Below are 23,828 nucleotides of genomic sequence, written 5' to 3'. Positions count from 1 at the left end.
TTTTAACATCTATTGAGAGTATCATATGGTTCTTGTTCTTTCTTTTATTAATGTGTTGTATCACATAGATTGATTTGCGGATGTTGAACCAACCTTGCAGCCCTGGAATTAATCCCACTTGGTCGTGTTGAATAATCCTTTTAATGTACTGTTGAATCCTATTGGCTAGTATTTTGGTGAGAATTTTTGCGTCTGTGTTCATCAAGGATATTGGTCTGTACTCTTTTTTGGTGGGATCCTTGTCTGGTTTTGGGATCAAGGTGATGCTGGCCTCATAAAATGAGTTTGGAAGTTTTCCTTCCATTTCTGTTTTTTGGAACAGTTTCAGGAGAATAGGAATTAATTCTTCTTTAAATGTTTGGTAGAATTCCCCTGGGAAGCCGTCAGGCCCTGGGCTTTTGTTTGTTTGGAGATTTTTGATGACTGTTTCAATCTCCTTACTGGCTATGGACCTGTTCAGGTTTTCTATTTCTTCCTGCTTCAGTTGTGGTAGTTTATATGTCTCTTGGAATGCATCCATTTCTTCCAGATTGTCAAATTTGTTGGCGTAGAGTTGCTCATAGTATGTTCTTATAATTGTCTGTATTTCTTTGGTGTTAGTTGTGATCTCTTCTCTTTCATTCATGATTTTATTGATTTGGGTCCTTTCTCTTTTCTTTTTGATAAGTCTTGCCAGGGGTTTATCAATCTTATTGATTCTTTCAAAGAACTAGCTCCTAGTTTCAGTGATTTTTTCTATTTTTTTTTCCTATTTCATTGATTTCTGCTCTGATCTTTATGATTTCTCTTCTCCTGCTGGGTTTAGGGTTTCTTTCTTGTTCTTTCTCCTGCTCCTTTAGGTGTAGAGTTAGGTTTTGTTATTGAGACCTTTCTTGTTTCTTGAGAAAGGGTTGTACCACTATATATTTTCCTCTCAGGACTGCCTTTGCTGTGTCCTACAGATTTTGAACCATTGTGTTTTCATTATCATTTGTTTCTATGAATTTTTTCAATTCTTCTTCAATTTCCTGGTTGACCCATTCATTCTTTAGAAGGATGCACTTTAGTCTCCATGCATTTGGGTTCTTTCCAGATTTTCTCTTGTGATTGAGTTCTAGCTTCAGAGCATTGTGGTCTGAAAATATGCAGGGAATGATCTCAATCTTATGATACCAATTGAGACCTGATTTGTGACCCAGGATGTGATCTATTCTGGAGAATGTTCCATGTGCACTAGTGAAGAATATGTGTTCTGTTGCTTTGGGATGAAATATTCTGAATATATCTGTGATGTCCATCTGGTCCAGTGTGTCATTTAAGGCCTTTATTTCCTTGTTGATGTTTTGCTTGGATGATCTGTCCATTTCAGTGAGGGGAGTGTTCAAGTCCCCTACCATTATTGTATTATTATTGATGTGTTTCTTTGATTTTGTTATTAATTGGTTTGTATAGTTGGCTGCTCCCACGTTAGGGGCATAGATATTTAAAATTGTTAGATCTTCTTGTTGGACAGACCCTTTGAGTAGGATATAGTGTCCTTCCTCATCTCTTATGATAGTCTTTGGCTTAAAATCTAATTGATCTGATATAAGGATTGCCACCCCAGCTTTCTTCTGATGCCCATTAGCATGGTAAATTGTTTTCCACCCCCTCACTTTAAATCTGGAGGTGTCTTCGCGTCTAAAATGAGTTTCTTGTAGTCAACATATAGATGGGTTTTGTTTTTTTATCCATTCTGATACCTTGTGTCTTTTGGTTGGGATATTTAGCCCATTAACATTTAGGGTAACTATTGAGAGATATGAATTTAGTGCCATTATTAGCCTGTAAGGTGATTGTTACTGTATATTGTCTCTGTACCTTTCTTTTTTTTAAGTTTTTGTTTATTTATTTGTCAGAGAGAGAGAAAGATCACAAGTAGGCAGAGAGCTAGGCAGAGGCAAAGGGAGAGGCAGGCTCCCTGCTGAGCAATGAGCCCGATACGGGACTCGATCCCAGGATGCTAGGATCATGACCTGAGCTGAAGGCAGCCGCTCAACGAACTGAGCCACCCAGGCGTCCCTCTCTGTACCTTTCTGATCTACTACTTCTAGACTTTCTCTTTGCTTAGAGGACCCCTTTCAATATTTCCTGGAGAGCTGGTTTGGTGTTTGCAAATTCTTTCAGTTTTTGTTTGTCCTGGAAGCTTTTTATCTCTCCTTCTATTTTCAATGATAGCCTAGCTGGATAGAGTATTCTTGGCTGCATGTTTTTTTCGTGTAGTGCTCTGAATATATATCATGCCAGCTCTTTCTGGCCTGCCAGTTTTATCTCTGTGGATAAGTCTGCTGCCAATCTAATATTTTTACGATTGTATGTTACAGACACCTTGTCCCAGGTTCCTTTCAGGATTTTCTCTTTGTCACTAAGACTTGTAAATTTTGCTATTAGGTGACAGGGTGTGGACCTATTCTTGTTGATTTTGAGGGGGGTTCTCTGCACCTCCTGGATTTTGATGCTTGTTCCCTTTGCCATATTAGGGAAATTCTCTCCAATAATTCTCTCCATTACACCTTCTGCTCCTCTCTCTCTTTCTCTTCTTCTGGAATCCCAATTATTCTAATGTTGTTTCGTCTTATGACGTCACTTATCTCTCGAATTCTCCCCTCATGGTCCAATAGCTGTTGGACCTCTTTTGCTCAGCTTCTTTATTCTCTGTCATTTGGTCTTCTATATCACTAATTCTTTCTTCTGCCATATTGATCCTAGCAGTGAGAGCCTCCATTTTTGATTGCACCTCATTAATAGCTTTTTTGATTTCAACTTGGTTAGATTTTAGTTCTTTAATTTCTCCAGAAAGGGCTTTAATATCTCCAGAGAGGGTTTCTCTAATATCTTCCATGCCTTTTTCGAGCCCGGCTGGAACGTTCAGAATCATCATTCTGAACTCTTGATCTGACATATTACCAATGTCTGTGTTGATTAGGTCCCTAGCCTTCGGTACTGTCTCTTGTTCTTTTGTTTGTGGTGATTTTTTCCGCCTTGTCATTTTATCCAGATAAGAGGATATGAAGGATCAAATAAAATACTAAAAGGGTGGCAAAGACCCCAGAAAAATGCACTGTAACCAAATCAGAAGAGACCCCAAATTGTGGGGGGAAGAAAGGGGATAAAAAGAGGTTCAGGAAAAAAAACGAAAAAAATTAAAAAAAATAAAACCAATAAAGAAAAAATATAAAAAAATAAGAAAAATATATATTTTAGATTAACTAGTCAAATATCGTTAAAGAATAAAAGGGTAAAAGTATAAAAAAATTAGGAAAAGAAGAAAAAAAATTGAAAAATAAAATTGATTTAACCACAAGACTAAGAATCATGAGGGAAAGCCATGAGTTCCATGCTTTGCTTTCTCCTCCTCTGGAATTTCGCCGCTGTCCTAGGTATTGAACCTGCTTTCCTTGATAGATGAACTTCGTCCTGGATGGATATTTTGTTGATCTTCTGGGGGAGGGGCCTGTTGTTGAGTCTCTCAAGTGTCTTTGCCCCAGTCGAAATTGCACCGCCCTTATTGGGGGCTGGACTAAGTAATCTGCTCGGGTTCGCTTTTGGGAGCTTTTGTTCCCTGACTGCTTTCCATATAGTTCTGGAGGATGGGAATGAAAATGGTGGCCTCCCAGTCTCTCGAGCCTGGGGCCCCAACCCTCACTGTGCCCCAGAGAACAGCACCTAATCACTCCCGTATCCCCAGCCTCCAGCCACGCCGAGCTCACCCAGCCTGTGACTGGTTCAAGGTAACCCTGAGATGAGAGTTCAGTCCTCAGCTCTGTCTCTGTATCCGGCTTCTCTGTTCTAATACCTGTGAGCTCTGCGACACTCCAACACCCCTGATACTTCTGTGACCCTGCGGGACCTGGGGCCACGCTGACCCTGCGTGGGCTTCACCCTGGTTTAGCCTCTGGAGCAATGTCCCTCAGTGGAACAAACTTTTAAAAGTCCTGATTTTGTGCTCCATTGCTCCACCGCTTGCTGGGAGCTGGCCCTTCCCCCTGCAGTCTATCTTCCCATCGTTTTGGATTCACTTCTCAGCCTGTCCTACCTTTCATAAAGTGGTTGATTTTCTGTTTCTAGAATTGCTATTCTTCTTCTCTTCAATCTCTCATTGGATTTGTAGGTGTTTGCAATGTTTAGATAAGCTATCGAGCTGATGTCCTGCTACCTGATGTAGTCTCAGCCTGCTACTTCTTCGCCATCTTGACTCCTCCCCCTTCTTTTCTTTTTCTATATCTCTCTATACCCTGAGTATTCATAGCCTTTTCACCATTGTGGCACGAGCCTCAGATCACCTTGAGATGATGAAGAAAAACACCTCTTATAAAACCTGCTTCAAGAATGAGGGAACACTACTTTGTTGCTCTAGTGAACACAGGGAAGACACACACATTGTCACATGACACTTTACAGAAGGATCTTTGCTCAGCATCTTAAAAGATACAGAGACCGTCTTCCTCTGGGCCTCAGGGGGAAGGGGAGAAAACAGTTCCTAGAAAGGGTGCGTGCAATTTCTAGAGAAATAGTGGAATCCGCAGATGCAGAAAGAAGGCCTCTGACTTAATACTGTACCCTGTGAGATGGGTGTAGGACATGTTGGACACAGTGACCCACAAGAAGCATTCAGACCATCCACATCTCTGAGTCAGGCCTAGACCCTGGGCTGGCATGGATGGGATCACCCCCCTCCACCCTAAAACAGCAGAATACTTATTCTTCTTGAATGCATATGGAACTTTCTTCAGAGTAGACCACATACTGGGTCACAAATCCGGGCTCAACCAGTAACAAAAGATTGAGATTATTTCCTGCCTATTCTCAGACAACAATGCTTTGAAACTGGAACTCAGCCAAAAAATAAAGTTTGGAAGGAATTCAAACACTTGGAAGCTAAAGACCATCCTTCTTAAGAATGTTTGGATCAACCAGGAAATCAAAGAACTTAAACAAATTCATGGAAACCAATGACAAAGAACACACATCAGTCCAAAACCTATGGGATATTCAAAGAAGGTCCTAAGGATGAAATACATAGCCATCGAAGTCTCAATCAAAAAAAGTTGAAAAGCCCAGAATCCACCTGCTCTCTTGACACCTTAAAGAACTGGAAAATCAACAAGTTAAGCCAATCTCACACACAAGAAGTAAAATAATCGAGATTAGAGCAGAAACCAATGAGATACAAACTAGAGAAACAATACACCACATCAATGAAATTCGAAGCTGGTTCTTTGAAAAAATCAATAATATCAATAAACCACTGGCCAAACTAACCTAAAAGAGAAGACAGAGGACCCATACCATAAAATTACAAATGAAAAGAGAGAGATCCCAACTAATACCAAGGAAATAGGAACAATAATAAAAAATTATTATCAACAGTTATATGCCAATAAGTTAAGCAATCTATGAGAAATTGATGCATTCTTGGAACATATAAACTTCCAAGATTGAATCCAGAAGAAATTGACAATATGAATAAGCAGATATCTAGTAACGGGATTGAAACAATGATCAATAACCACCCAAAAAACAAGAGCCCACAGGCTGACAGATTCCCTGGGGAATTACACCAAATTTTCAAAGAAGAAATAATACCTAGTCTCCTGATCCTGCTAAAAAAATATATATATTTTAAAGAAAATAAAATAATAACTTCCAGATTAGTTATATGAAGCCAGCATTGTCCTTACCCTCAAACCAGGCAAAGATCCCACCAAAAAGGAGAATTTCAGGACAATATCCCTGATGAATATGGATGCCAAGATTCTCCATAAGATCCTAGCTCATAGGATCCAACAGTACTTTAAAATATTATCCACCATGACTGGGTGAGACTTATCTCTGGGATGCAAGGGTGGTTCAACACTTGCAAATCAATCAACATGATAGTAGAAATCAACAAAAGAATAGAGAAGAACCACCTGTTGCAGAAATAGCATTTGACAAGATTCACCATCTGTTCCTGATTAAAACTCTTTAAAGTATAGGGATAGAGGGAACTTTCCTCTACTTCATAAAATCTACCTATGAAAACCCTACAATGAATATCATCCTCAATAGAGAAAAGCTGACAGCCTTCCCTTTGAGATCAGGAACATGATGAGGATGCCACTCTCACCACTGTTGTTCAACATAGTACTAGAAGTCCTAGCAACATCAATCAGACAACAAAAGAAATAAAAGGGATTCAAACTGGCAAAGAAGTCAAACTCTCTTTTTTCACAGATGACATGAAACTTTATATGGAAAACCCAAAAGACTCCACCCACAAACCACTAGAACTCACACAGCAATTCAGTAATGTGGCAGGATACAAAATCAATGTACAAAAATCAGTTGTTGTTGTTTTTTATACACTAAAAATGAAAGTATAGAAAGGGAAATTAGAAAATCACTTACTATATCACCGAGAACCATAAGATACCTTGGAAGAAACCTAACCAAATAGGTAAAGGATCTGTATCTGAGGAACTACAGAACACTCATAAGAGAAATTGAGGAAGACACAAAAAGATGGAAAGGCATTCTATGCTCATGGATCAGGAGAATAAACATTATTGAAAGGTCTATGCTGCCCAGAGCAATCTATACTTTCAGCTCCATCAGGACCAAAATACCATCAGCATTTTTCAAAATGCTGGAACAAACAATCCTAAAATTTGTATGGAACCAGAAGAGACTCCGAATTGTTAAGGATATGTTGAAAAAGAAAAAGAAAACTGAGGGCATCACATTGCCTGATTTCAAGCTTTACTACATACCTGTGATCACAATGACAGCATGGTACTGGTACAAAAACAGACACATAGACAATTGGAACATGGAAGAGCCCAGATATGGACCCTCAACTCTATTGTCAAATAAATTTCAACAAAGCAGGGATAAATGTACAGTGGAAATAAGACAGTAACTTCAATAAATGATTTTGGGAAAATTGGACAGCTATGAATGGAAGAATGAAATCTGACCATTCTCTTATAGCATACACAAAAATAAACTCAAAATGAATAAAACACCTCAACATGAAGAAGGAATCTATTAAAATATTAGAGGAGTACAAACATAGTAACCTCTTTGACATCGGCCACACCAACTTCTTTCAAGACATGTCTCCAAACACAAAGGAAACAGAAGCAAAGGTGAACTTTTGGGACTTCATCAAGATCAAAACTTCTGCACAGCAAAGGAAACAGTCAACAAAACAAAGAGGCAACCCACAGAATGGGAGAAGATATTCGCAAATGACTCTACAGACAAATGGCTGATACAGAAGATCTATAAAGAACTCCTCAAACTCAAGCCCTAAAAAAAAATATATATATATAATCATGATAAAAAATGGGCAGAAGACATGAACAAACACTTCTCCAAAGAAGACATGCAAATATCTAAAAGATACATGGGAAAAAATGCTCATCATCACTAACCATTAGGTATATCCAAATTAAAACCACATTGAGAAACCACTTTACACCAGTTAGAATGGCCAAAATTAACAAGACAGGAAGCAACAAACGTTGGAGAGAATGTGGAGAAAGAGGAACACTCTTAGACTGTTCATGAGAATGCAAGTTGGTGCAGCCATTTTGGAAAACACTGTGGAGATTTCTTAAGAAATTAAAAATAGAGCTACCCTATTCCCCTGCAGTGGCACTATTGGGTATTTACCACAAAGATACATATGTACTATTGGGTATTTACCACAAAGATACATGTGTAATGAAGAGAAGGACCATCTGTACCCTAATGTTTTTAGCCGCAATGGCCACAGTCACCAAATTGTGGAAGGAGCCAAGATGTCCTTCAATAGACAAATAGATAAAGAAGATATTTTCCGATTTTGGAGTCAGGATGGAAAAGAAGTAGCAAGCTGAGACGACATCTGGTAGCAGGAGATTAGCTAGATAACTTATCAAAACATTGCAAGCACCTACAAATCCAATGGGAGATCAAAGAGAAGAAAAACAGCAATTCTGGAAACAGAAAATCAACCACTTTCTGAAAGGTAGGAGAGGCGGAGAAGTGAATCCAAAACAACAGGAAGACAGACCATGGGGAGAACCCAGCTACCAGCAAGTGGCGGAGCAACAGAGCACAAAATCAGGACTTTTAAAAGTCTGTTCCACTGAGGGACATTGCTCCAGAGGCTAAACTGGGGTGAAGCCCACGTGGGGTCAGCATGGCCCCAGGTCCTGCAGGGTCGTAGAAGGATCGGGGGTGTCGGAGTGTCACAGAGTTGCTGGTATTAGAATGGGGAAGCCGACTACAGAGACAGAGCTGAGGACTGAGCTCTCAGCTCGGGGTTACCTTAAACCGGTCGCAGGCTGGGTGAGCTCGGAGCACGGACGGAGACCGGGGATGTGGGAGTGATTGGGCGCTCTTCTCTGGGGTTGCACTGAGGAGTGGGGCCCCAGGCTCTTGGGTCCTCTGGGCTGAAAACTGGGAGGCTACCATTTTCATTCCAGTCCTCTGGAACTCTACAGAAAACATTCAGGGAACAAAAGCTCCTGAAAGCAAACCCGAGCAGAACTTAGTCTGGCCCCTGGTAAGGGCGTGGCAGTTCTGCCTCAGACAAAGACACTTGAGAGTCACTACAACAGGCCCCTCCCCCAGAAGATCAACAAAAAATCCAGCCAGGACGAAGTTCATCTACCAAGGAAAGCAGGATCAATACCAAGGACAGCAGCGGAATTCCAGAGGAGGAGAAAGCAAAGCATGGAACTTATGACTTTCTCCCCATGATTCCATAGTCTTGAGGTTAATTTAATTTTTTTCTTCTGCTATTTTTTTCTTTTTTAACGTTTTATAAACAATTTATCTAAGATATATTTTTCTTTCTTTTTTATATTTTTTCTTTGTTTTCTTTTTTCCTCTTCTTTTTTTTTCTAAACATCTTTTTATCCCCTTTCTCCCCTGCACCAGGATTTGGGATCTCTTCTGATTTGGTTAAAGCACAGTTTTCTGGGATCTTTGCCAATCTTTTAGTATTTTACTTGCTCCTTCATATACTCTTATCTGGACAAAAGGACAAGGCGGGAAAATTCACCAAAGGCAGCGGGGGGGGAGAAGAAGAGGGAGTACTGAACGCAAAGGACCTAATCAACACAGACATTGGTAATATGTCAGATCTAGAGTTCAGAATGACAATTCTCAAGGTTCTAGCTGGGCTCGAAAAAGGCATGGAAAATATTAGAGAAACCCTCTATGGAGCTATAAAAGCCCTTTCTGGAGAAATAAAAGAACTAAAAGCTAACCAAGTTGAAATAAAAAAAGCTATTAATGAGGTGCAATAAAAAATGGAGGCTCTCACTGCTAAGATCAATGAGGCAGAAGAATTAGTGATATAGAAGACCAAATGACAGAGAAAAAAGAAGCTGAGCAAAAGAGGGACAGACAGCTACTGGACCACAAAGGGAGAATCTGAGAGATAAGTGACACCATAAGACGAAACATTAGAATAATTGGGATTCTAGAAAAGAAGGAAGAGAGAGGGGAACAGAAGGTGTATTGGAGAGAATTATTAGAGAGAATTTTCCTAATATGGCAGAGGGAACAAGCATCAAAATCAAGGAGGTGCAGAGAACCCCTCTCAAAATCAACAAGAATAGGCCCACACCCCGTCACGTAATAGTAAAATTTACAAGTTTTAGTGACAAAGAGAAAATCCTGAAAGGAACCCGGGACAAGGTGTCTGTAACATACAATGGTAAAAATATTAGATTGGCAGCAGACTTATCCACAGTGACCTGGCAAGCCAGAAAGAGCTGGCATGATATATTCAGAGCACTACACTAGAAAAACATGCAGCCAAGAATATTCTATCCAGCTAGGCTATCACTGAAAATAGAAGGAGAGATAAAAAGCTTCCAGGACAAACAAAATCTGAAAGAATTTGCAAACACGAAACCAGCTCTACAGGAAATATTGAAAGGGATCCTCAAGCAAAGAGAGAGCCTAAAAGTAGTAGATCAGAAAGGTACAGAGACAATATACAGTAACAATCACCTTACAGGCAATATAATGGCAATAAATTCATATCTCTCAATAGTTACCCTAAATGTTAATGGGCTAAATGCCCCATCCAAAAAGACACAGGGTATCAGAATGGATAAAAAAACAAAACCCATCTATGTGTTGCCTACAAGAAACTCATTTTAGACGCGAAGACACCTCCAGATTTAAAGTGAGGGGGTGGAAAACAATTTACCATGCTAATGGGCATCAGAAGAAAGCTGGGGTGGCAATCCTTATATCAGATCAATTAGATTTTAAGCCAAAGACTATAATAAGAGATGCGGAAGGACACTATATCATCCTCAAAGGGTCTGTCCAACAAGAAGATCTAGCAATTTTAAATATCTCTGCCCCTAACGTGGGAGCAGCCAACTATACAAACCAATTAATAACAAAATCAAAGAAACACATCAATAATAATACAATAATGGTAGGGGACTTGAACACTCCCCTCACTGAAATGGACAGATCATCCAAGCAAAACATCAACAAGGAAATAAAGGCCTTAAATGACACACTGGACCAGATGGACATCACAGATATATTCAGAAAATTTCATTCCAAAGCAACAGAACACATATTCTTCACTAGTGCACATGGAACATTCTCCAGAATAGATCACATCCTGGGTCAGAAATCAGGTCTCAATTGGTATCATAAGACTGGGATCATTCCCTGAATATTTTCAGACCACAATGGTCTGAGATAGAACTCAATCACAAGAGGAAATTTGGAAAGAACCCAAATACATGGAGACTAAACAGCATCCTTCTAAAGAATGAATGGGTCAACCAGGAAATTAAAGAAGAATTGAAAAAAATTCATGGAAACAAATGATAATGAAAACACAGCAGTTGAAAATCTGTGGGATGCAACAAAGGCAGCCTGAGAGGAAAATATATAGCGGTACAAGCCTTTCTCAAGAAACAAGAAAGGTCTCAAGTACACAACCTAACCCTACACGTAAAGGAGCTGGAGAAAGAACAAGAAAGAAACCCTAAACCCAGCAGAAGAAGAGAAATCATAAAGATCAGAGCAGAAATCAATGAAATAGAAACAAACAAACAAACAAAAAAACACAATAGAACAAATCAACAAAACTAGGAGCTGGTTATTTGAAAGAATTAATAAGATTGATAAACCCCTGGCCAGACTTATCAAAAAGAAAAGAGAAAGACCTAAATAAATAAAATCATGAATGAAAGAGGAGAGATCACAACTAGCACCAAGGAAATACAGACAATTATAAGGAAATACTATGAGCAACTCTACACCAACAAATTTGAGAATCTTGGAAGAAATGCATGCATTCCTAGAGATATATAAACTATCACAACTGAACCAGGAAGAAATAGAAAACCTGAACAGGCCCATAACCAGTAAGGAGATTGAAACAGTCATCAAAAATCTCCAAACAAACAAAAGCCCAGGGCCTGACGGCTTCCCAGGGGAATTCTACCAAACATTTCAAGAAGAATTAATTCCTATTCTCCTGAAACCGTTCCAAAAAATAGAAATGGAAGGAAAACTTCCAAACTCATTTTATGAGGCCAGTATCACCTTGATCCCAAAACCAGAGAAAGATTCCACCAAAAAAGAGAACTACAGACCAATATCCTTGATGAACACAGATGCAAAAATTCTCACCAAAATACTAGCCAATAGGATTCAACAGTAAATTAAGAGGATTATTCACCATGGCAAAGTGGGATTTATTCCAGGGCTGGAAGGTTGGTTCAACATTCGCAAATCAATCTATGTGATACAACACATTAATAAAGAAAGAACAAGAACCATATGATATTCTCAATAGATGCTGAAAAAGCATTTGATAAAGTACAGAATCCCTTCCTGTTCAAAACTCTTCAAAATTTAGGGATAGAGGACACATACCTCAATATTATCAAAGCCATCTATGAAAAACCCACCGCAAATATCATTCTCAATGGAGAAAAACTGAAAGCTTTTCCGTTAAGGTCAGGAACATGGCAGGGATGTCCATTATCACCACTGCTATTCAACATAGTACTAGAAGACCTAGCCTCAGCAATCAGACAACAAAAGGAAATTAAAGGCATCCAAATTGATAAAGAAGAAGTTAAACTATCACCCTTCGTGGATTATATGATACCATATGTGGAAAACCCAAAAGACTCCACTCCAAAACTACTAGAACTTGTACAGCAATTGAGTAAAGTGTCAGGATATAAAATCAATGCACAGAAATCAGTTGCATTTCTGTACACCAACAACAAGACAGAAGAAAGAGAAATTAAGGAGTCCATCCCATTTACAATTCCACCCAAAACCATAAGATACCTAGGAATAAACCTAACCAAAGAGGCTAAGAATCTATACGCAGAAAACTATAAAGTACTCATGAAAGAAATTGGGGAAGACACAAAGAAATGGAAAAATGTTCCACGCTCCTGGATTGGAAGAATAAATATTGTGAAAATGTCCATGCTACTTAAAGCAATCTACACATTTAATGCAATTCCTACCAAAATACCATCCATTTTTTTCAAAGAAAGGGAACAAATAATCCTAAAATTTATATGGAACCAGAAAAGACCTCGAATACCCAACGGAATATTGAAGACCAAAGACAAAGTTGGTGGCATCACAATTCCGGACTTCAAGCTCTATTACAAAGCTGTCATCATCAAGACAGCATGGTACTGGCCCAAAAAACAAACACACAGATCAGTGGAAGAGAATAGAGAGCCCAGAAATCGACCCTCAACTCTATGGTCAACTAATCTTCGACAAAGCAGGAAAGAATGTCCAATGGAAAAAAGACAGCCTCTTCAATAAATGGTGCTGGGAAAATTGGACAGCCACATGCAGGAAAATGAAATTGGACCACTTCTTACACCACACACGAAAATAGACTCCAAATGGATGAAGGACCTCAATGTGAGAAAGGAATCCATCAAAATCCTTGAGGAGAACACAGGCAGCAACCTCTTCGACCTCCCACAGCAACATTTTCCTAGGGACATCAGCAAAGGCAAGGGAAGCAAGGGCAAAAATGAACTATTGGGATTTCATCAAGATCAAAAGCTTTTGCACAGCAAAGGAAACAGTTAACAAAACCAAAAGACAACTGACAGAATGGGAGAAGATATTTGCAAACGACATATCAGATAAAGGGCTAGTTTCCAAAATCTATAAGGAACTTAGTAAACTCAACACCCAAAGAACAAAGAATCCAATCAAGAAATGGGCAGAGGACATGAACAGACATTTCTGCAAAGAAGACATCCAGATGGCCAACAGACACATGAAAAAGTGCTCCACATCACTCGGCATCAGGGAAATACAACTCAAAACCACAATGAGATATCACCTCACACCAGTCAGAATGGCTAAAATTTACATGTCAGGAAATGAGAGGTGCTGGCGAGGATGTGGAGAAAGGGGAACCCTCCTCCACTGTTGGTGGGAATGCAAGCTGGTACAACCACTCTGGAAAACAGCATGGAGGTTCCTCAAAATGTTGAGAATAGATCTACCCTATGACCCAGCCATTGCACTACTTAGTATTTACCCTAAAGATACAAACGTAGTGATCCGAAGGGGCACGTGTACCCAAATGTTTATAGCAGCAATATCTACAATAGCCAAACTATGGAAAGAACCTAGATGTCCATCAACAGATGAATGGATAAGATGAAGTGGTATATATACACAATGGAATACTATGCAGCCATCAAAAGAAATGAAATCTTGCCATTTGCGACAACATGGATGGAACTAGAGGGTATCATGCTTAGTGAAATAAGTCAATCAGAGAAAGACAACTATCATATCATCTCCCTGATTTGAGGATATGGAGTTGCACCATGGGGGGTTGGGGGGATAGGAGAAGAATAAATGAAACAAGATGGGATTGGGAGGGAGACAAACCATAAGAGACTCTTAATATCACAAAACAAACTGGGGTTTGTTGGGGGGAGGTGGGGTTGGGAGAGGGGGAGGGGGGTTATAGACATTGGGGAGGTTATGTGCTATGGTGAGTGCTGTGAAGTGTGTAAACCTAGCGATTCACAGACCTGTACCCCTGGGGATAAAAATACATTATATGTTTATAATAAATAAGAAATATAAAAAAGGAGTTGATAAGGTAAGTTGGTTTTGAGAATAAAGATAAAGAAACTGAGGAGAATTTGCTCAGGCTGGAGACTAGAGCAAAGCACTGTGTTAGATTTAGGTATATTTTCGTCTATTAGAAGAAGTTGTATCCCAATTTTTTTAGAAGAAAAAATCCTATGTGTATAAAAAATAAATTTAGATACAATGAAGAATAAAATATGAGTATAATAATGAAGGTTAAAAATATTTTAGTAGGTACGGTTAAGATAAACTAGTTAATGTTGAAAGAGGAAAGGGGAAGAGTTAAAAGAAAAAAAAATTTAGCAGAAGAAAAAAATAAAATTAAAAACAATTAATTAACTTTGCAAGACTAAAGAACCATGGGGAGAAATCCATGAATTCCATGCTTTCCTTTCTCCTCCTCTGGAATTCCCCTTGTTAAGTGAACTTGGCTGTGGCTGGATTTCTTCCTGATCTTCTTGGGGAGGGCCCTATTGTAGTGCTTCTCAAGCATCTCTAACCAAGGCGGAATTGCACTGCCCTTGCTGGGGGCCATGCTAAGCAATCTGCTCGGGTTCACTTTCAGGAGCTATTGGTCTGGGAACGCCTGTAGAAATCTGGAAGATGGGAATAAAAATGGCGGCCTTCTAATCTCTGGCCCAGAGGAGCTGAGAGCTCAGGGCCCCACTTCTCACTGCGACCTTGGAGAAAAGCGCTCAATCACTTCTGTCTCTCTGGCCTCCAGCTGCACTCCAAGCTCACCCAGCCTGTGACCAACTGTCTCTGTCTCTGGCACACAGCCCCGCCTGGAGTCTCTGAACCCCGCAAATCCTTGCACTCATCCAGGAGCGTCACCCTGGGTCTTGTGGTGTCCTCACCCACAGAGCAGTGGCCTGTGCCACATATCACAATTGAAGGGAACCCCTAGTTGAGAGCTCACTCCTTGGCTCCATCACTGTAGCTGGCTTCCCTGCTCTAATACCTATGAGCTCTGTGACACTCAGACACCCCCGATCTTTCTGTGACCCTGCAGGACCTGTGACCATGCAGCCCCTGCATGGGCTTCACCCTGATTTAGCTTCTGGAGAAATGTCCCTCAGTGGAGTAGACTTTTAAAAGTTTGTGCTCCATTGTACCATCGTTTGCTGGGAGCTGCCCCCCCACTACGGTCTATCTTCCCATCACTTTGGATTCACTTCTCCATCGGTCCTACCTTTCAGAAAGTGGTCAATTTTCTGTTTCTAGAATTGCTGCTCTTCTTCTCTTCGATCTCCTGTTGGATTTGTAGGTGTTCTGAATGGCTTGACAAGCTATTTAGCTGATCTCCTTTTACCACATAGTGTCTTCTCAGTCTGCTACTTCTCCACCATAAGGACCATATTTTCTATATCCATTCTGAAAGGCATTTTGGTCCTTTCCACAGCTTGGTGATTGTGGCCATTGCTGCTATGAACATTGGGGTACATATGGCCCTTTTTTCACTCCATCTGTATCTCTAGGTAAATACCCAATAGTGCAATTGCAGGGTCATAGAGTAGCTCTATTTTTAATTTCTTAAGGAATCTCCACACTGTTTTCCAACATGACCACACCAGCTTTCATTCCCACCAACAGTTTAAGAGGGTTCCCTGTTCTCAATATCTTCTCACAACACTTGTTGTTTCATGTCTTGTTAATTATGACCATTCTAGCTAGTGTGAAGTTGTAACTTAATGTGGTTTGATTTGAATCTCCCTGATGCCTAATGAAGATGAGAATTTCTTCATGTGTCTGTTAGCCATTTGTATGTCTACATTGGAAAAGTGCCTGTTAATGTCCTCTACCCATTTTATTTGACGTGATTACTTTTTTTTTTTTTTTTTTTGAGTGCTGAGTTTGAAGAGTTCTTTATAGATCTTGGATATCAGCCCTTTGGAGTGTCATTTGTGAACACAGTCTATGTGTTGTCTCTGTTTTGTTGACGGTTTCCTTCACTGTGAAGAAACTTTATTTAGATAAAGTCCCAAAAGTTCATTTTCACTTTTTTTTTTTCCTTAGCCTTTGGAGACATGTCTTGAAAGTTGCTGTGGCCAATGTCGAAAAGGTTATAGCCTACATTCTCCACAAGGGTTTTGATAGATCCCTGCCTCATGTTCAGGTCTTTTATCCATTTAGAGTTTATCCTTGTGTATGGTGTAGGAGAAGTTTCAAGTCAAGTTTCATTCTTCTATACATAGCTGTCCAATTTTCCCAGCACCATTTATTGACGAGAGTGTCTTTTATCCACTGAATATTTTTTTCCTGCTTTGTTAAAGATTATTTGTCCATAGAGTTGCAGGTCCATATTTGTACTCTGTACTCTGTTCCACTGGTCTATATGTCTGTTTTTGTGACAATACCATGTTGTCTTTGTGATCACAGCTTTGTAGTAAAGCTAGAAATCAGGCAATTGTGATGTCATCGGTTTTGTTTCTCTTTTTTAACAATTCCTTATTAATAGGGTCTCCTCTGGTTCAATACAAATTTTAGGATTGTTTGCTCCAGCACATTGAATAATGCCAGTGGAATTTTGATTGGGAATACATTTAAAGTATAGATTGCTCTAGGCAGTATAGACATTTTAACAATGTTTATTCTGATTCATGAGCATGGAATGCTTTTCCATCTTTTTGTTTCCTTTTCATTTTTTTTCCATGAGTATTCTTTAGTTGCTCAAGTACAGATCCTTTACCTTTTTGGTTAGGTTTATTTCCAGGTATCTTATGGCTCTTGGTGCTATCATAAATGGAACGAATTCTCTAATTTCACTTTATGCATTTTCATTGTTAGTGTATAAGAGAGCAACTGATTCCTGTGCATTGATTTTGTATCCTGCCACATTCCTGAATTGCTGTATGAGTTCCAGTAGTTTGGGAGTGGAGTCTTTTGGGTTTTCTATATAACATATTATGCCATCTGCAAATAGAGAGAGTTTGACTTCTTCTTTGCCTATTTGAATACATTTTATTTCTCCTCCTCCTCCTCCCCCTTCTCCTCCTCCTCCTTCTTCTTTCTTTTTTTTTTTCCTGAATGCTCTTGCTAGGACATCTAATACTATGTTGAACAACAGTGGTGAGAACGGACATCCTTGTCTTATTCCTCATCTCAAAGGAAAGGCTGTCAGCTTTTCCTCATTGAGAGTATTATTTGTTGTGTTTTTTTCATAGGTAGATTTTATAAAGTTGAGGAAAGTTCTCTCTATCCCTATACTTTGGAGCATTTTATTCAGGAATGGATGTTGCATCTTGTCAAATGATTTTCCTGCATCACTTTAGAGGACCATGTGGTTCATTCATTTTCTGGTATTGATTTGTTCTATCATATTGATTGATTTGCAAATATTGAACCACCCTCGTATTCCAGAGATAAATCTTTCCTGGCCATGGTGGATAACAGTTTTCTTCTTCTTTTTTTAAAAAAAGATTTTATTTTATTTATTTGACAGACAGAGATCACAAGTAGGAAGAGAGTCAGGCAGAGAGAAAGAGGGAAGCAGGCTCTCTGCTGAGCAGAGAACCTGATATGGGGCTCAATCTCAGAATTCTGAGATAATGACCTGAGCTGAAGGCAGAGGCTTAACCCATGAGCCATTGAGGCGCCCCCGTGGATAATCTTCTCATACTATTACATTCTATTAGCGAGGATCTTATTGAGGATCTTGGCATCCATATTCATCAGGGATACTGGTCTTTATGAAGATCTCCTTTTTTGTGGGGTCTTGCCTGGTTTGCGGATCAAGGTAATGCTGGATTCTTAGAAAGAGTCTGGGCATTTTCCTTCTGTTTCTATTTTTTGAAACAGCTTCAAGGGAATATGTCTTATTTCTTCTTTGGTCGACCAATGAAGGGAATCCATCAGGTCCTGGGCTCTTGTTTTTTGCGAGGTTTTTGATCACTTCTTCATTCTCTTTACTAAATATTTTCAATTCAATTTGTCAAATCCTTCCTGCTTTAGTCTCGGAAGTTTATAGGTTCCAGAAATGAATCCATTTCTTCTAGGTTGCTTAATGTATTGGCATATCATTGTTGATAATAATTTCTGATGATTGTTTCTATTTCCTTGGTGTTAGTCATGATCTCTCCCTTCTCACTCATAATTCTATTAATATGGGTCATCTCTCTTTTCTTTTGGATTAGTTTGGCTGGTGGTTTACTGATCTTTTTTGATTCTTTCAAAGAACCAGCTTCCAGTTTCTTTGATGTGTTCTATTGTATCTCTAGTTTCTATCTCATTGATATCTGCTCTAATCTTAATTGTTTATTTTCTTGTTCAGGGAGTTGGCTTAATTTGTTGTTGAATTTCCAGTTCTTTGAGTTGTAAAGAGAACTGGTGTACTCCGCATTTTTTTTTTTTTTTGAGTGAGTATCAGATGGCTATGTAATTCCCCTTAGTACTGACTTTGCAGTATCACATAGATTTTGGACTGATGTGTGTTCATTCTCATTAGTTTCTATGAATTGTTTATGTTCTTCTTTGATTTCCTGGTTGATCCAAACATTCTTAAGCAGGTCTCTCTTTAGGTTCCAAGCTTTTGAAATCCTTCAAAATTTTTCTTGTGGTTGAGTTCCACTTTCAAAGAATTGTGGTCTGAGAATACACTGGGAATAATCTCAGTTATTTGTTTTTGGTTGATTCCTGATTTGTGACCCAGTATGTGGTCTATTCTGGAGAAAGTTCCATGTGCTCTTGAGAAGAATGAGTATTCTGTTGTTTTAGTTTGGAATGTTCTGTGTATATCTATGATTTCCATCAGTTCCAATGTGTCATTCAAAGCTCTTGTTTCTTTATTTATTTCTTGCCTGAATGATCTATTACTGAGAATGACATGTTAAGATCCAATATGATTAATGTGTTCATATCAATATGACTCTTTAATTTGTATTTTGTTCTTGTTTCTTTTTAAAATTTAATATTATTTTTCAGTGTTCCAAGATTCATTGTTTATACACCATACCCAGTGTTCCATGTAGTACATGCCCTCCTTAATACCCACAACCAGATTCACCTGACCCCTCATACCCTTCTCCTCCAATACACTCAGTTTGTTTCTCAGAGTCCAGTCTCTCATGTTTCATCTCACCCTCTGATTTTCCTCAATTCACTTTTCTTTTCCTTCTCCTAATGCCCTCCGTGTTATTTCTTATGGTTCAGAAGTACATGACCTGTATAATAATTGACTCTCTCTATTTGACTTATTTCACTCAGCATAATCTCCTCCAGTCCATCTATGTTGATGAAAAGTTTGGTATTAATATTATCTAGTGGAGGCATAATATTCCATTGTGTATATGTACCATGCCTTCTTTACCCATTTCTTATTGAAGGGCAACTTGGCTCCTTCCACAGTTTGGCGATTGTGGCCATTTTGGTTATGATGACTCTATCTAGATTAACAGTTGGCTTATGTAGTTGGCTGCTCCCATATTGGGGACATACATACTTACAATTTTAAGATCTTTTTAGGTGGATAGACTCTTTAATAATGATGTAGTGCCCTTCCTATATCTTGGACTTCAGTCTTTAACTTAAAATTTAATATATCTGATATGAGAATGGTTATACCAGCCCTCTTTTGAAGTCTGCTGGCATGAAAGATGATTCTACATCCCTTTACTTTCAGTCAGGATGTATCTTTAGGTTTTTTTTTTTTAAGATTATTTATTTATTTATTTGACAGAGAGAGATCACAAGTAGGCAGAGAGGCAGGCAGAGAGAGAGGGGGAAGCAGGCTCTCTGCTGAGCAGAGAGCCCGATGTGGGGCTCGATCCCAGGACCCTGAGATCATCACCTGAGCTGAAGGCAGAGGCTTAACCCACTGAGCCACCCAGGTGCTCCGTATCTTTAGGTTTTGAATGTGTCTCATGTAGACAGCATAAGGATGGGTCCTGTCCTTTTATCCAGTCTGAAACCCTGTGGATTTTTATGTGGGCATTTAGGCCATTCATGTTGAGAGTGATTATTGGAAACTACAAGTTTACTGATAACATGTTGCCTGTGAAGTCCTTGTTTCTATAGAACGTTTTTGTAAATTTCTGTTCCATCACTCTTAGGTTCTTTCTTCTTTTATATAACCACCCCTTATACATTTCTTGTTGTTTCGCATTGGTTGTCACATGATCTTTTAAACCTTTGCCGACCTTGGAAGCTCTTTATCTCTCCATCCATTTTTGGTGAATGTCAGACTTGCTGGATACAGTATTCTTGGCTGCAGGTTCCTCTCATTTAGTGCTATGAATATATCTTTCCAGCCCTTTATGGTTTTCCAGGTTTCTGTGGAAAGTTCTGAAGTTATTCTGATGGACCATCTTCTGTAAATTAGGAATCCCTTGCCCCTGGCTTCCCTCAGAAACTCTTGTCCTTAATTATGATTTGTGAGTTTTACAATCAAGTGCCTTGAGGTCTTTCTAGATTCATTGATCTTGGTGGGTATCTTTATGTCTCTAGGATATGAACTCTTGTTCTATTCCACAGACTGAGGAAATTTTTATCCATAATTTGTTCTACTATATCTTCTAGTCTTCTCACTTTATCCACCCCCACAGGGATCCCACTAATTTTGATGTTGGGACATTTCATGTCATCATGTATTTCCCTAATTCTTTTTTCATAGCCTCTAAGCTGTTTGTTACAGTCCTCCTCTGATCCTTTTTCTCTATTAGTTTGTCCTCAAGATCACTAATTCTATTTTCTGTCTTGGTTACCCTAGCTGTTAGATTATTTGGATTAGATTGAATCTCACTGATAGCATTAACTTCTGCCAGGTCGGCTCTCATTTCCACCATTAGAGATACTATGTTTTTACTAATGCTTTTCTCCAACCTAGCCATTACCTATATAATTGTTACCCTGAATTCCCTTTCCAACATACTATTTATGTCCGTAACCAATAGTTCTGATGGAGAGAGCACCGCCTCTGAATTTTTCCTCTGTTGGGTGTTCCTCCTAATAGTCATTTTGGTGAGAGGTGGTTGAGGGTATATATATATATATATAAAATCAACCATGATCCAAGCAAGATGCTCCCTGGAATGTTTCTGAGCAATCAGAAATCACCACCAAAAAGAAAGAGAAAAACAATAGAGAGAGAAAGAGAAAAAAAAGAAAGAAAGAAAAGAACACCTAGCCATTATGAGCCCCCAAAGTAAGATCTATAAGGTATATACAAAAATGAGCAAAGAAAAACACCAAGAAATGTTAATGAGAAAAAAAAAAACTTAGCCAAAATGAACACCAAGAATAAGATTTATATAATGCCAGAACAAAAACAAATACACAGAAACACTGACAGAAGAATAAGATGGAAGGTTGGTTATAAATCCTCAATGTGGGTGGAGGTTATTTTGGTTGTTCCTGGTTGTATCTTGAGATCTCTCTTAAATGACTCAACTTTCCAGAGATAAAGGGAGATTAAAAATGTTTTCTATATAGTGTTGGTTTTGAATAGGGAAAAATGTTTACCTTGAACTTGTATCTATATGTACATTAAGAAAAAAATAAGAAAAAAAATACAGTTATATGTATGAACAAAGTTCAACATAAAAGGTTATTACGAATGGACACCTAGGTGACTCAGTAGGTTAAAGCCTCTTCCTTCAGCTCAGGTCATGATCCCAAAGTCCTGGGATTGATCCCCACATCTGGCTTTCTGCTCAGTGGGGAGCCTGCATCCCCCTCTCCCTCTGCCTGCCTCTCCGACTACTTGTGATCTCTGTCTGTCAAATAAAATAAATGAAATCCTTAAAAAAAAAAAGAAGGTCATTATGAACATGTTGTATTAAACCTCTAGTTGTAATGGTAAGTAGGTTAAAAAAATAAAAGATCAATAATTGTGAGAATTAATTTAAAAAAAAAGTTGTATCTATGAAATATACAGGTTTCAGGGCAATACCGTGAGCTTAATATATTGTTTTCCCTTGATGCTTGAGTTTTACAGTTTTATAGGGACCCTGTGGTGTTTGTACTCTCATTCTTTTGGCTTGCCTTCTGGGGGAGGCACCTGCTGCATTGTTCTCCTGTCAGTTTTTCATGGGTTGAGTTTCCCTGAAGGTTATCAAGGGGCTGAGCTCTGTGAAAACTGTTCTTTTCAGGCATTTGTTCTGTGGAAGTTTTGTTCTTTGGTGGTTTTTGTGGCTTTTTGGAGGTTTAGTGGAGGGCCACCTGTCTGCACCCAGAGCTCCACCTCAGAAAGAAGCCTCAGTCTGATCCCCTCGGGTGGTTCAGAGCACACGGACCACCCTCCTGTAAACTCTGCTGAACAGCACAACCTCCCACAGGTGGTGTGCACACCCAGTCACTCTCTCAATGCTCGCCCGAGGTGACTACTTTTCTCCTCGCCCGTGTGCCACTAAAACTACAAGTGATATTGGTCTGGGGAGCCTGCTTCCCATAGCTGCCTTTGCTGGGCCTGGAGTCCAGGCCCACACTGGGTACACAAAGATCCCATAGTATGTAGTTTGTGGAAGGCTGTTGATGAGGGATCCCAACCAGAGATTGTGCCGTGTTCTCTCAGTTGTAGGCTGGGAGCATTCAGACTCTTGCTGGTAGTAGAAGGCTGTGGTCCTAGAGAATGTTGGCCAATGCCCACATCATGTTATCTCGGGTGCAGATGGGGATGCACCCAGCCTAGTGTTGATGCAAGCAGTAGAAATATGCAAGCCAAGGGACAATGGACTGGAGCCTCCGTTGGACTTTCACTAGCATGGGTGGTCACCAGAGGTGACCGTTCTGGGTCCATGGGCTGAGGCCCCTGCCTTTGACTTCCCAATTCCACCAGTTTCCCCTTAAGATCCTTTGTTCTTTGTGAATGCCTTTAACCATACTCCAAGATAATTATTGTCTCCAGTCACAGAGCACTTTTGAATGGGTTGCTTCTGGTGGCTCCCTTCCCCTTCTGTTTATCTTCTGATATCAGTCTGAGCCTTCCCACTCTGCTTTACCTCTCCACTGATGTCTTCTGTACCCATAGAGAACCAAAGAGTATAACCTGACATCTCAGGCTGATTTCCTTGGTGTTCAGAGTGTTCTAGTAGATATATAGCTCACTTTAGTGAGCCAGTTGAAACAGGGTATACTACTTCTCTGCCATCTTGACCCCCTCCTTTCTCTCTCTCTCTCTCTCTCTGTATGTATGTATGTATATATATATATATATATATATATATATATATATATATATAGTTTTTTATATTACCAAGACATTGACAAGAATGTCATATTTGAAAGATATGTATATGTCTATCCTCAGATATGACCAGAGAGATATAAGGGAATAATACTGACTTTATGGAGAGAATAGAGCCTCTTGGAAGTATTAGCCTGCTACCTGCTTTCCAGCAGATTTACCAGGTCAGTCAAGAAGATCATGTCCCAGGGCACAAGCTGGCTCAGTCAGTTAAACTTTGGCCAACTGCTCAGGTCATCATCCCTGGGTCCTGGGATCAAGCCCTGTTTCCAGTTCCCTGCTTCGCAGGGATTCTGCCTCTTCCTCTTTCTCCACAGCTTCTCCTACTTCTGTGTTCTCTCTTTCTCTCTCATTTTCTCTCTCAAATAAATAAATTTAAAAAAATCTTTAAATAAGTAGGTCATGTCCTGGTAGGTGCAGGAACCTTAGGATATTTTTGGTTTTACAAGACAGAGAATTTCCCCAGGTATGTAGGTGTTGCCACTGAAGTCTGACAGCAAGTTTCTGG

General features: G+C 39.4%; 1 protein-coding gene across 1 annotated transcript in view; it reads right to left on the bottom strand.

Annotated features, from left to right (window-relative positions):
* Positions 1-23,828, bottom strand: part of LOC123954077 (immunoglobulin lambda-1 light chain-like) — a 1,184,917-nt gene that overhangs the window by 1,158,913 nt on the left and 2,176 nt on the right. The window lies entirely within an intron of this gene.

Source organism: Meles meles, chromosome 12 (assembly GCF_922984935.1).
Source record: "Meles meles chromosome 12, mMelMel3.1 paternal haplotype, whole genome shotgun sequence".
Lineage (NCBI taxonomy): Eukaryota > Metazoa > Chordata > Mammalia > Carnivora > Mustelidae > Meles > Meles meles.
Note: the sequence above shows the minus strand (reverse complement) of the source record. Positions and strands in the feature narration are given on the sequence as shown.